This window comes from Rattus norvegicus, chromosome 5 (assembly GCF_036323735.1).
Source record: "Rattus norvegicus strain BN/NHsdMcwi chromosome 5, GRCr8, whole genome shotgun sequence".
Taxonomy (NCBI): Eukaryota; Metazoa; Chordata; class Mammalia; order Rodentia; family Muridae; genus Rattus; species Rattus norvegicus.
In genome coordinates, this window is record NC_086023.1 from 29,942,533 (window position 1) to 29,956,430 (window position 13,898).

A 13,898-nucleotide genomic window follows, 5' to 3' on the forward strand; every position below is an offset into this window, starting at 1 on the left:
CAGGGAATATGTGACATGAATTAGAGTCCGAATGATCACTCATTAGACTTGAGCAGTTGAACCAGGTGGCTCAGGATTCAGGCTGTTAGAAGAGAAGAAAATGTCCTGGAAGAAAGGAAATCCAAAGGTAAGGAAAATGAAGCAGGTGGAGAAAGACATGAGGTTCTTAGAGAAGGCCCCATATGGTAGCCAGCGTCTATAATCCTAGCACTTGAGAGGTTGAGTCAGGAGGACTGTATTAGTCAGCTGTTGCTATGACAAAGGATCTGATAGAACCAATTTAAAGGGGAGGTCTGTTTGGGCCAGACTCTGGGGTCCAGCTCATCATGCCGTTGAAGAAATTGTGGCAGGAGCCTGAGGCAGCTGGCTCCATCTACAGCTATAAAGCAGAGAGCAATAGGGCTGATGTGTGTGCTGTGAGTGCTGATGTGTGTGCAGTCTCCTTTTCAAGACTGCCCATGGGGTGGCACCAACCTTCAGGGTAGGTTTTCCTACATCAGTTAACCTAGTCCAGAAACTCCCTCAGGGATGCAGCCAGAGTCTTGACTCCTGGGTGATTGTACGCTAGCTTGCCTCAGTTATCGTGAGGATGTTGAGTCAAGTCCAGCCTGGCTACAGAGTAAAGCTTTTAATTTTTTTAAAGACACCTTCATGTCTTTAAAAAAATAAAACAGGATGTTGAAGAATCATGAAAATATTTAAGAGTAACAATTTTAAATTAAATTTAAATAAGAATTTGGATTTCCACTGAATGAAAACATATATATATTTCAGCTGCCCAAGCCTCTGGCCCTAACACCAGAAAGAAGAGAAAGGATTTTTTTTAAATCTTGGCCCTGACCCCCTTGGTCACAAGTCTAAGAAGCTATTTAGTCAGTCATGACTTGCCCAAACAGTTAAGACTGAGGCTGACCCATTAATAGCTTGTTTTACTAAGAACGGTTGCTCAGCTAGCAGAAGGGAATGCTTCTGAGATGGTGTGTGTGTCTGGACCCAGCTGTGATGAGCCTCGAGTTTGGGTGTTGGGAAAAGAGCTGGCCTTAGAGAGGGGGCTTTGTGAGCCATGGCTACTGTTCTAGCTGTCTGTGCATGGCTAGAGGTGTTGAATGAAAAACTCCAACCGAGAAGCAGGGGCAACTTTTAAGTATCTGGAGTGCTGGAGGTTGTACCTACTGTTTGAATATTCCAGGCAAGTGCTACCCTACCATTGAGGCATACCCGCCAGCTTGAAGACATTTTCCAAGATATATTCTTCTAAGAAGAGGGTCTTGTGTAACTGAAGAGGGTCTTGTTTAGGTTTGGGCTGTTTGAATAGATGTCTTACTGACTAACAAGCCTGGGGCAGCCCTGAGGCCGCCTGCCATGATTTAATACCTCTTTACAGTTTGGACATGTAGAGTCCAACAGGACAATCCTTACAAACAGCCTCCAGGGAGACGGCCCAGGATCAGGAAGAGTAAAAGGTCGATAAATGTCAACCGTGTAGAGAAAGATGCTTCAGATACCTGGCCAGGCCCAGATGAACTTCTTCATCCCGTAGTGGAAAGACTGGTTCCTGTTCATTAATTGTGAAGCAAGTGTGGGTGTTACTGTTTTGCAGTGTTCAGTAGCAGTGGGTGATGTATAGGTGCCATGCCTGTGGCTCGAGTCACAGGAACGCTGGCAGACTCCTGGGGGATTACTCTTCGGACATTTTAAAAGTTTGAATCTTTATATTTTCTCCATATTTCACCCGTCATTTATCCCATCTTTCATCCCTTTATCTTCTAATAAAGTCAATAGAAATATTACGTTTTTGGGGGTAAGAGAAGGATGACGAATCAATTAAGAGCACTTGCTGCTTGTCAACTTGTCACAAGCTAGAGTCATCAGAAAGGGGGGGGCTCAATTGAGAAAACGCCTCCACAAGAACTGGCTGTAGGCAAGCCTGTAGGGCATATTTTAAATTAATAATTTATGGGGGAGGGTCCAGTCCATTGTGGGTGTTTCTATCCCTGGGCTGGTAGCTCTGAGTCCTTTAACAAAGCAGGCTGAGCAAGCCATGAGGAATAAGCCAGCAACACCCTCCCACCCCCATCCCTGCCTCAGTCCCTGCCTCCAGGTTCCTGACCTTCTGAGTTCCTGTCCTGACTTCCTTTGGTGATGAACTGTGATGTGGAATCTTAAGCTGAATAAATCTTTTCTTCCCCGAGTTGCTTTGGTCATGGTATCATCACAGCAATAGAAGCCCTAACAAAGACATGTTGACATCAGGATAGTGGGGTATTGCTGATCATGCTTTGGGGAGGATTGTGTAAGGACTTTGACACTTTGGGCTGGAAAATCCATTGACTGTTCAAAGCTTGGTGAGCTGTTGTGTAGGAGCTTGGAAGATAGGAACATTGAGACCCGGCTTTTGAAGTTTCAGAGGGAGGTTTAAGGACTCTATTGGGGTCATTTGTTATTTTGAATTAAGCTTCTGTGGTTTTGGTTAGCTGAGGCTGAAGAATCTGCTGTGATTACCCAGAAGGACATCAGAACTGCTAACATGAAGCTTCTGCTTTGCTGGGACCCTTGGTGCTGGTTAGCTGAACTGAGAAACCAGTGGTGATTAAGAAGGAGACATCTGGGAAGTATTTCCTAAGAGTCAGCACACAGAGCTGTGTCCCAGAGGTGACCTCATGCTAGCAGCCAGACTTGGCAGTGTAAGGGTCACCCAGTGTAAGTGGCCCTGGTAAGGGTCACCCAGTGTAAGTGGCACTGGTTTTGAAGGCATGAAGGGGTCGTGGAAATCATCCGAGGCTTGGCACTGTGAAAGGCCAGGAGAGGCCATTGGTGAAAACCTCAGTGGCAGTTGAAGGCCCGGATCTGAAGGGATCATGCTGAGAAGCTGAGGCTTGGCACCATTCACTGAGCCTATGACAGGTACTGGTGAAGGTGCAGCTCATTTGGAGCAGAAGATCCTGGCATTTTGGAGACACCAGTACTTTGGGATGACCACCAAGAATGGCAGCAGCCTTGGCGTGGAACCCATCCAAGCTTGAAGGCAAGCTGTGTGTGCTGCAGAGCGCAGAGCCAGAGGAGTTAACCATGTCTTTCAGAGGAGCCCAGAAGATGGTGAGTGAATCCCAGACATTGCACACTGAGTTATTTATACAGCCGGATTTTGGTTTTACTTTGTTTATATTGTAACTGTGCCCTCATGAAGTGAACAGTTCTTTAACTTTGATTGCTACAGGAGCCCACAGCTGAAAGACTTGAAATTTTAAAAGAGATTTTGGATTTTTAAAAGAGATTGGATATTTTTAAAGAGACAGGAGTTTATTTATTTTTATTTTTAAGTGACCAAAATAAAATCTTTATTTTTTATAAATATTTTTTACTTTTTATAAATTTTTAACTGTATAAACGTGATCCAGATGTGTCGACCATTCATTGTTCTTTTTTTTTTTCAAAAGAAATATGCTGTAAATAAGCAAACTACAACTGCTCGCCGATATGTATGGACTACCTGGATGTCTAATTGGGCTTAATTGTAGATCACTCACAGCAGTCGCTTTTAGTATCACGTGTAGCATGATATTAAGCCATGTTTGCTCCTGAGCATTTCTGGCTGATAATGGAGGAATTTGCAGGAGTATGACGTTAAGCTAAGTTGCCTTTGTCCTTTTAAAGATTTATTTATTTATTATATATAAGTACACTGTAGCTGTCTTCAGATACACCAGAAGAGGGCATCGGAACTCTTTACAGATGGCTGTGAGCCACCATGTGGTTGCTGGGAATTGAACTCATGACCTCTGGAAGAGCAGTCGGGTGCTCTTAACCGCTGAGCCATCTCTCCAGCCCCGCCTTTGTCCTTTTAAATGGCATCAATATCAGTGTCATTCTCTGTACTGTTCGATGCCACGCTTTCAACTTTTGGTACACTGGCAGTCTTCGAATATACCGCCTCAAGGTTTTCACCGTCGACGTCTTCCTCTGCCTCCTTCAGCCATGCGATGAGTGGTTCTGCATTGACAGGGATCTCGTTGGCAAGCTTGTTTCTCGAAGCTCTGCGTCATCCCGCATCCTCGAGGCAGTGGAATCTTGGATTTCTGCTAAGTTTGTTGCATCTCTATCATGCATTCCCTTCCGTGAAGACGGTACCCCTGAGCCTTTGGTTGCTATGACAACATCTTGGGAAATGGCACCTGTATTTCTTGATTTGCCCTCTCATCTTCTCATTAAAGAGAGCTTCAGTCAAAACAACAGGACCCGTGGCTTTGCATCCATTTTTTTCTGCTTCAGCAATGATTTCTTTATCGGATGAATTAATAACGCTCTCCTCCTTTTCAAAATCAAACAGGATGCTGGCATGCCTTCCCACGGTTCTTTCCAAATCTGTGCTAAGAGTCAGATCTTTTGCATGGCCACTGAATTCATCCATTCTGCACCTCGGTTGTATCACCCCCCCCCCGCCCCCCAGCTCTCTCCCTCTCCCACAGCACGTGCAGGACAAATTTCACTCGGTGGAGGATGGAGGTGGTGCTACCTCACCGCTGGCTGTGGAGCCAGAGCTCTCGTCCTTGCTTTTTCTATATTTCTTTTCCTCTCCCTTCTTTCCTGTGCTACTGTCATTATTCTCAGGCGGGTTTCTGAGAACGAGTGTACCGAGTTTATGATATGTGCGAGCGCCCCTCAGTATCTACAGGATTTACAAGAGTTACCTGTTGTTTGCTTCTTTGGGTTGACATGTAGATCTGCTTCAGGATTCAACTCTCACATCGAGGAGAGAGAACTGTTTTTTTAATGATTTCTTCAACCATCCAACATGTCTTGCCGCTTATTCACCTCAGGAAATTCACTGACAATGTAACGGTCATTCTTAACATCAACCTGGGTCTGCGCTCCTAGCTTACAACCAAAGTACCTAATGGGATACAATGGAAGCCAGTTGAGTGCCTTTGTAACGTCAGTCAACCATGTTGATTATAGCTGAATGGATTCTGTTTCCTTTGCCCTCAACCTTGGCAATCAAATGGGACATCTTGTAGTGACAGAACTGGTCTGTCACACTGTGGTTGACATGGACAGATATTTTGGCTTATTAGTAACTTTATCGATCAGATGAACAGATCTTTGCAGATTTTTCGTATCTTCTGTCTGGAGAAGAAGGAAGGGCATAAATGACTGCAAGAATTCTTGGCCTCTGACACGAAAGTCTTGCCCCACTGAGGCTGTAAGCTTGTCTGCTGTGTTTCCTCAGAACAGGTACCAATGGCTGCGCAACAGCTCTGTGGAATGGTCGCTCTCTGACTGAGACCGGAGTTTTAATGTGCTTGTAAAGACTGTGGAGCTTTTAAAATTATTATATTTTACATTATAATATGAGTATTAATGTATCATCTTCAGGATAAATGAGGAAGGAAAGATTCTAATTGAGAGGTGATGTGTTTGTGTGTTAAACCTGCTGTAAGGTTGCACGTATTTGGGAGGCTGTGGCAGGCAGATCTCTGAATCTGAAGCCAGTCTGGTCGAGTTTTAGGACATCCAAGGAACCCTACTTCAAAACATCTCCATCCCACACTTCCTCAAATAGAAAAAAAGAAAACTGATATATTTGTATGTTGGATTGACATGGAATCAGTTCCACTGGCTTGTTTTATGTCAACTTGACACAAGTAAAGTCATCTGAGAGAAAGGAACCTCAATCAAGAAATGCCCTGTAAGATCAGGACGTACATAAGCCTGCAGGGCATTTTCTTAATTAAAATTTATGGGGGATGGCCCAGCCCATTATGGATGGTGCCTTTATAGATGATGCCTTTTCTGGACTGGTTGTCTTGGGTTCTATAGGGAAGCAGGTTGAGCAAGCCACGAGGAGCAAGGCAGTGAAGCAGCACTCCTTCATGGCGTCTGCATCAGGTCTCTGCTCTGCTTCAGTTCCTGGCCTGCTTCCTTTGGTGGTGATGCGGAAGCTTGAGCTGAATAAACACTTTCCTCCTCAAGTTGCCTTGGTCATGGTGTGCAGCACTAGTGAACATAACTGAGACACTGTTTTCTCTGAGGAACCTAGCTTGGTTCCCATCACCTGCACAGTGCAGCTCATAACCATTTATGTCAGTTCCACAGGATGCCACCCTCTCCTGGCCTCCTTTGCACCAGGCATGTCCGTGGTGTACATACCCACATGCAGACATTCATAGACACCTAAAATAGAAACAAATCTTTAAGAAAAAGTACCAGGTCTATAAAACCAGGCAGCACATGTTGTAAAATTATATTAATGGGCTTTCTTTTACCCCCTCTAGATCCAGCATGGTGGTGCTCCAAGATATCTGGTAGACATCTTGCCAGAAACACACATCCCAACTCCATGGTGGCCCAGTGTCTCTAGCTGCCACACACTCTCTTAAACTTAAATCACTACATGAAAGAACACACAAGACAATAACCCCTGATTCAATTGATAAGATATAATTGCTCACCTAAACGTACAAAGCCCTATACATACCCATCCCTTAAGAATATTCATAACAACCTGTAAATACAGAGTGGAATCTTAACGTCAGCCTCCACGTTCTCTCTGCGGCTTCTTCTGCCTCTCTCCTTCCGTTCCAGTCTCCTCCTCTTCCCTCAAACTTTTCTCCCACCCATCCTTCCTTCTTGTCCAATGACAGGCCTCGTTGTCTCTTGTACCTGCCTCCACCTGTATGACAATCCTACAAGCACATATGATCTTTATATGGATAGCTCTATATTCAAAGTAAAAAGTTAAAATTCAATAATAAGGGCAATTTTTGCTTGTTTGTTTTTCTTGACAGGGTTTCTCTGCGTAGCCTTGGCTGTCCTGGAACTCAGTCTGTAGATCAGGCTGACCTTGAACTTACAGAGACCCACCTACCCCTACCTCCAAAGTGCTGGGCTAAAGCATCACCACTGTCGTATCAGGACAAATTTTCATATAATCTAAGTCAGTTGTTTTTAAATGTATGAGATATAACTCATTAGAATGTTTATTCATTTGCCCCATACATAGAATTTATTTATGGTATGTGCTTTTACTACTTTACTAACTGAATTCAAATTTATAATACTTCCCATCTTTCCATTTATGATTTTTTGGAATACAAGGACTCCACCCTTCAAACTCTGAACAAGTTCATTAAATAGTGGTTTAAATAGACATTTAGTTTAAATATAGAGGCTTAAATAGTTACTTACATCCTGTTCTGGCCTCTCTGGGCAACAAGCAGTGCCCCCACATGCATGAAGACATTCACACATACACATAAAATAAACTAAATAAAACTTAAAAAACGTAGTCCTAGTAACTGAGAGAAATGAGCCTTTCTCTTGAGAGATACATAAAATAAACTAGATAAAACTTAAAAAATGTAGTCCTAGTAACTGAGAGAAATGAGCCTTTCTCTTGAGAGATATTAGATTTGCTCATGAGAACAAACCAGGGGTGCAAACAGAAGAGTGTTTGCCCAATTACTGAACGCTCACTGATGTGCATCCCGCACCAGGCATAAATATATTGTCTCGTCTAATATTCTTAAGAATTCTGCAAGATGGAGCAGTGGTTAAGAGCAACTGCTTGTTTCCTTTTCATGTCGATGTGATACACACAGAGCAACTTAAGAGACAAAAGCTTTATTTTTAACTCAGTTCCCGGTGATGGTCCATTGTGGTGGGGGAGTTGTCAGAAGCTGGGAGCAGTTGGCCACGTTATATCTGCAGTCAGGAGGAGAGAGCAGTGAATGAGTGCAGGCTGCTATGCTAGCCCTCTTTTTGCCTATCCCAGTTAGGAAATGGCCCTGCTCATAGAGGGCAGCAGGTCTCCCTGCTCAACTGATTCTCTCAAGACTCTCTCCCACCCGTGGGTCTCTGTCCTGACAAGCTGACAACCAACACTATCACATATGCATTATGAGCACACTTGTGCAGAAGAACAAAGATATGTTCTTCATTATCAATATTTCATCTGGTGAAATATTCCAGACAAGGTCAACAGAGGTGATAGCTCTAATTTCCAACCCAGACAAAGGAGTTGCCACTTAGTGAATGTCCTTCATATATATGTGTATGTGTATATGTGTATGTATGTATATATATATATGTATATATAATGTTTTTACATTCATTTGAGGTATCACAGCATACATGTGGAAGTCAGAGGACAACCTGTGGGAACCAGCTTTCTCTTTCTACCAGTGTGGGTCCTGAGACCATACTCAGATCATAAAGCTTGCCGGCAAAGGGCTGGTTCTCCCTGCTGAGCCCATTGCAACGGCTGGGAAGACTGTGCACCAGATGTAGACTTGATTAAGATCTACCAAACAGCCCTGTAAAGTACGTTTATTTTTCCAAGTTTGCAAGTAAGGGATTTGGGACTAGGAGAGTTGCCTATGTCACAGAACTGCTTAAGGGCAGGGCTATCATTTGACGTCTTTTCCTGCTTGTCCTTTGATGGAACAGGAAGACATCTGGACGATGGAAAGAGAGACCAAGACTGATGAGCAGCCTGTTGGGGAAGATGACAGAATCCATTGTTTTAAATGTTTGGTAAATTTGCTTTTAGTCTTACCCCTAGGGCACGGGCATCATGTTGTCCCCAGGAACAGCGCCCAGTTTAAGAGCAGTGACAAAGGGTGGAAAGTGACTGTAGCTCCTCTCGGACCCCCACTGGAACCAGGCTGAGAGACTCAGCAGACCTTGCTGGAAGGATGACTTCGGTGGACTTTATCTCCAGCTTGTTCTGAAACATTGCATCCTTCAGTCTTCTGAGTCACCTCACCTGCAGCTCCTTGATCTCTGCTTCATTTCAGGGCCCATAGGCAAGCTGGTAGGTAAATAATGCTTTTACTCTTCCTGAGCTCATAAAAGTAGAATCATGACTCAGTTACATTCTCTAGAGAGCTAAAGGTATACTCACATGTGTCCAGGCCAGGAGTTAGTCACATAACAACCCAGAGTTGCTAGGCAACCCAATACACAATTAGTTTCAGCGACGACAGTGTTTGTTCTTAGTTCTGGGATGTTCTGGGGATTCTGACTTAAGTTCCAAGGACATAGGTATGGAACCGTCATATACTGTGTTTCTGTTTCAAGCCTGCATTCTCCTTTCCCCCGTCCCAAGGTCCCTGGGTTTGGTTTACATTTCCTAGTCAAGTTTGCAATATGAGATGTGAAAATAGGAGGAGGGGAATGCCAGCTAGCTCAGAGAACATGTGAGAACAACATGCATGTACATGCGTGTCTACATGTCACAGTTCAGTTCTATGAATGCTCAGGCTGGCTCCTAATGGTTTAGGTTTGTCTTCCACAACCTTCCCCCTAAAGCCACCCACACCTGCGTTGGCCATCTCCTGCTATGTACAGTTGTTGATACTGTTATTGGTTTGGGTTGTTGAACCTTCCTGAAGTTAGGAAGAATTTCTTCTCTGTAGTAGTCATGGGACTTCCTTCCTTTCTCTAAACTGAGGAAGACACAGTGGAGAGGCTTTCTACCCAACCAGATTATGCTTCCAGGAATTGTACAGGTCACAAGTGACACAAAGACAAGAGGAATGGCTAGGGTACACTTCTTTCCATGACGTGGGCAGTAGCCTCTTAGCAGGCTCTCCCCTGACATTAACTGCTGGAGCTTTCTGGAACCCTCCTGGTGGCTAAGCTTACTCGCCCACTCAGGCTCAGGGCTACTGGCCCACTGCTGGAGCCGTCCCATCCCTCGTTGGTGCCAATTCCGGGGAATCTTTCTGTTTAAATCAGCCAGGATCAGTTCCTAAGCTTGACCCAAGATTCTCCAGCAGACACTTTCCCAGGAGTGTTCTAAAGTGTCTGCTCATTTCTCCTAGCTGGTGTAACTACGCGAACTCTGGATTAGAACAACAGAAGTCTACCTTATCACAGTTCTAGAGGGGAGGCCCTGGAAACCAGCTCTGGGCTGTGTGAATCCAGGACCACAATCCCTCCAGAAATGACTAAGGAACTCGGATCCTTCTTCCAGATTCCAGCAGCTGCCAGGACTCCATGCTTTACTGTCCTCTGGATGAGGTTATATCATTCTGTTCTCTGCCTCTGTGGTCACACTGCCCTGCCTCCTGCCTATGTCAACTCTCCCTCCGCCTTTTGTAAGGACATGCAATTGTGTTTGAGACCCGCCTCCAGTTCACGGTACTCTTCCGTCTTGAGAGCCTTACTCATCTCTATAAAGACCGTCCCCCATTTCCTCCCTCCTCTTTGCCATGGAAGACTGCAATCACAGGCTCTAAGAGTTAGTACACAGGACAGTCTTCTGGGAGGCATTTCCAACTATTTGAGAACCCTCAAAGTATTCCTCCATAGTCCCACGGTTGGTCTATCTCTCTCTCCTTTACTAGAGCATGAACTGCAGGGGTTCTGGGGTTCAGGGGCCCAAAGCTGTTTGTCTCATCTGTTGTTCGCTTTGCTGCCACAACACTTCTGGTAGGCATGCATAGGCTAATTAAATCCAATATATAATGGTCATTGCTGAAAGATCCCACGCAGAGAGACCCTTACTCAAGTCTTGGGAAATCGCGGACCCCAGACACAGAGAGACCATTTTGGATGTAATAAGCAAAGGCGAGGTTTATTACGGAGACCTATTACAGAGATCTCCGGGCCGACACGTATCCCGCGCAGGAGACAGAGGTGTCGGCCCCGAGAGGCTGGGAAAAAGAGTATTTAAAGGCAGAGGCTGTGAGCACCAGGGGATGGGGGATGTCAAAGGGGAATGTACCACAAGTTACAAGATTGTTTTATGGCTCCAGGAGATAAGGGGACGCCAGAAGGTTTTATGGCCCCCTGGTTCCTGGAACAGAGCTACTAAATCAGGAGAAGGGTAGGGTCTTCAGGTCCTCATTATTTTTAAACGTTTGTCAAAACTGATGGAGCATTTGTATTTGAAACACCTCTGGTTAGGCTTGGGCTGCCCGGTTTCTTGGAATGCTCTCTGCAGGACACAATGGCTGAAAAGCACAAGTAGGGGCTTATCAGGGTCTGGAGGACATCTGGTTAAAGTATGACTCTGAGTAAGCTGGGGGGACGTCTTTGGATGGTTTATGGGTCAGTCCTCGATAGCCTGAGCTGGTTCTTGCATTCCTTTTCTTTATCTTTATGGCCTGCTATTCCTGGCGGCAGGGCTTAGCCCTGAGTTTGTGGCTTTTGGGGCTAACTCTTTTAATTTTATATTTTTAAACCTAGAATTCGTATAATTTTCTTTTCATTCCCGTCTTCTCCTACTAAATAATTCTAATCTTAGAATTTTGATATCAAGTCTTATTTGGTCTCACCAGTTGTCCTAACTGACTGGTACTGTTGTCTCAGGACCATCAACCGCACAGCACCCACTCAATTTTTAACAAAAGCAATTAACCTGTTTGTCACGCAGGAGCCAAAAACTAAAACCAAGAAAATTATTAATAATGGCCCAGCTGTAGCAGAGAGTAGGGTAGTCATCCAGGGAGATCTACTAAACTAGCTCTCGAACTATCTCTGATGTGTTTTTCTGTCTGTCTTTTGTCTAACCTTTTTCTAAGTTTATTTATGGAGTCTTTAATTACTCCTGAATGGTCTGTATAGAAGCAACATTTTTCTTCCAGTATAGCACACAGACTCCTTCTTTAAGGAATATCAGGTCTAATCTTTTTCTATTTTGAAGGACTACCTCTGAAAGAGAGGTTAGGTATTCATAGAGGTCAGCTAAAAAGACCTTCCCTCTTTTTATATCTGAGTCAATGGCAGTTCTGAATTTTCTATAAGCCTTGTATTGTAGGGCAACAGCAGATGTCCTTGTGTTGCCCTTGCAGCACCTAGATAGCCCTAGCCCTAAGTAATTCTCAACTCCTTTTTTTTGTGTCTTACTAAGTCTTTAGCATTAGGATTCTAATCTGGACACTATCAAAACCTATACACCAAGGTCATGACTAGCTTTTAGAACTTCTAAACTTATATAGATTGTGATCCCTGAGGCACAGTCCCAAGAAGTGTTAGGAGTATTAACATATGTAATGTTATATCATTTGTAATAGAAATCAAGCCTATCCCACACCTATCTTGATAGAACCCAGGACAAACATGACTGAATTTCCCTCTAGGTCCCAGCTCTCAGCCCTAACAGCTAGTACACGGCTGGTGAGGGCTGAGAATTGACGGCTGTCAGGGTGGTCAGCAGCACCAGGTATGGTCCTTTCCAGCGAGGCTCGAGTGTCTGGGCTCAGTGTAGCTGCTTCCGACCTGGAACTGATGGGATGTCTCGGGGGTCCCCAGGACATAGGCTGTTGTCAGCTGTTGTCAGATTTTTTTCTGTATCACCTGTAGGTCTTTTAGCCTGGCACACAAATCATTATTACTATGGCACTATGACATGTTGGTTCAGTAACATCATCTAATACAGTCAGAGGAGCTGAGGCCCCATATAAGATCTCAAAGGGGGTAAGGCTGAATCTGGAAGGGGTATTTCTTGCTCTGAAGAGAGCAAGAGGGAAGGAGTGTCACCCAGTCTGTGCCAGTCTCCATGGTCAATTTGGTCAGGGTCTCTTTTAGAGTTCTATTTATTTACTCTACCTGAATTGAGCTTTGAGGTCTGTAAATACAATGTAATTTTTAATCGACCTCTAAATACTTGGCCACACCCTGGCTTACCTTGGCAACGAAAGTAGGACCGTTGTCTGACCAGATTACCTTGGGCATTCCAGACCTGGGGAAGATTTCTTTCAGTATCTTCTTGATGATTGTAGAGGCCGTCTCTCGTTTGGTGAGGAAAGCTTCTATCTATTCCTGAAAAAGTATCTACAAGCACTAGGAGATACTTGTGATTATATTTTTCTGGTTTTATCTCAGTGAAGTTCACTTTGACTTTTTATTAAACTCTCTAGGTCTCTTTGTCTTGTTTGTTTGTTAAGCATTTGTTTACTGACGTATCTTATATTTTTTACTGTCTCTCTTGGCTAAAATCTTAAAGTCTATTACATATACCTTAACTACTTGGACAAACTTTTTATCTCCTAAATGAGTCCATTTCTGTATTTGGCAAAGTGAGTCTTTTCTTTGTTTTCTGGGGAGTATAGCCTTCCCCTCAAGTGTGTCATTGTCTTTTTATCTTTTAAACAACTTGGGCCTTTTCTAAGTGAGGCCATCCCTTAGTCTAATCCTAGTTCTCAGTGGCTGTCTCTTGCAGGCCTGTAACCAGGATAGGCTCCTGTATAGCCATTTCCCGAGCCACTTTATCTGTTTTGTCACTGCCCCATGTCACTGAATCTCTTCCCTCCTGTTTTCCTGGGCAATGAATAGTACTCACAGTTGTTGGCTTCATCAGGGCATCCAAGAGATGGCAAAGGCATCTGTGGCGCTGATGTGCTGGGGGGGTAGAGGTTCAGCCATTCTAGATGACATTGTGTTGTCCACCATGGCAGCACCCACTTGTCTCTGACCTTCATTCATGAAGAGAACTGTTCCTGTCTGTGGACAAGGTCCTCGGCTTTCAGCAGGGATCAATCAGCCAGTCGCAGAGGTCTTTCCTCCACCCATGTGCTTCTGTCAGTGTTTGACACTCGTGCTGTGGTGGCTCCAGGTCCGGATTGGGCAGCAAGGTGACCAGATTGTCCCCAACCGGTGGAGAATCTAGTCCATGGCAGCTGACCAGTGGTCCCATCTTTGGACACTCTATCAGCCACTCTATCACAGTTAAAGTCCTGGATTGGGTGATAATTGTTAGTGCCCGGCTGGCAGGAGTGATGTGTTCCAAGCAGAAAAGCACTAAGCCATTCATCTCCCAGCATCAGGTACTGGTGCACTGAGACAGGTCTTAAGCTCCACATACACAGTCTATAGATATGTATACACATGGCCTCATCCAGCCATTTCAGCCACGCAAGCCAATTTGGAGAGCAATTTTCTCATGAGCAAGG

At 44.4% G+C, this 13,898-nt stretch overlaps 1 long non-coding RNA gene and 1 pseudogene across 2 annotated transcripts; both read right to left on the reverse strand.

Moving 5' to 3' along the window:
• Positions 1-3,474: 3,474 nt before the first annotated feature.
• Eif5-ps4 (eukaryotic translation initiation factor 5, pseudogene 4) lies at positions 3,475-7,483 on the reverse strand (annotated as a pseudogene).
• Positions 7,484-7,604: 121 nt separating this feature from the next.
• LOC102552309 (uncharacterized) lies at positions 7,605-9,047 on the reverse strand. 2 transcript variants are annotated; one of them, XR_353892.5, is made up of 3 exons: positions 8,903-9,047; positions 8,555-8,809; positions 7,605-7,701 (listed from the first exon to the last, which is right to left on the reverse strand). It is a non-coding gene; the product is annotated as an uncharacterized LOC102552309 (long non-coding RNA). The 2 variants fall into 2 exon arrangements; XR_592426.4 differs by having other exon boundaries at positions 8,555-8,904.
• Positions 9,048-13,898: the final 4,851 nt, after the last annotated feature.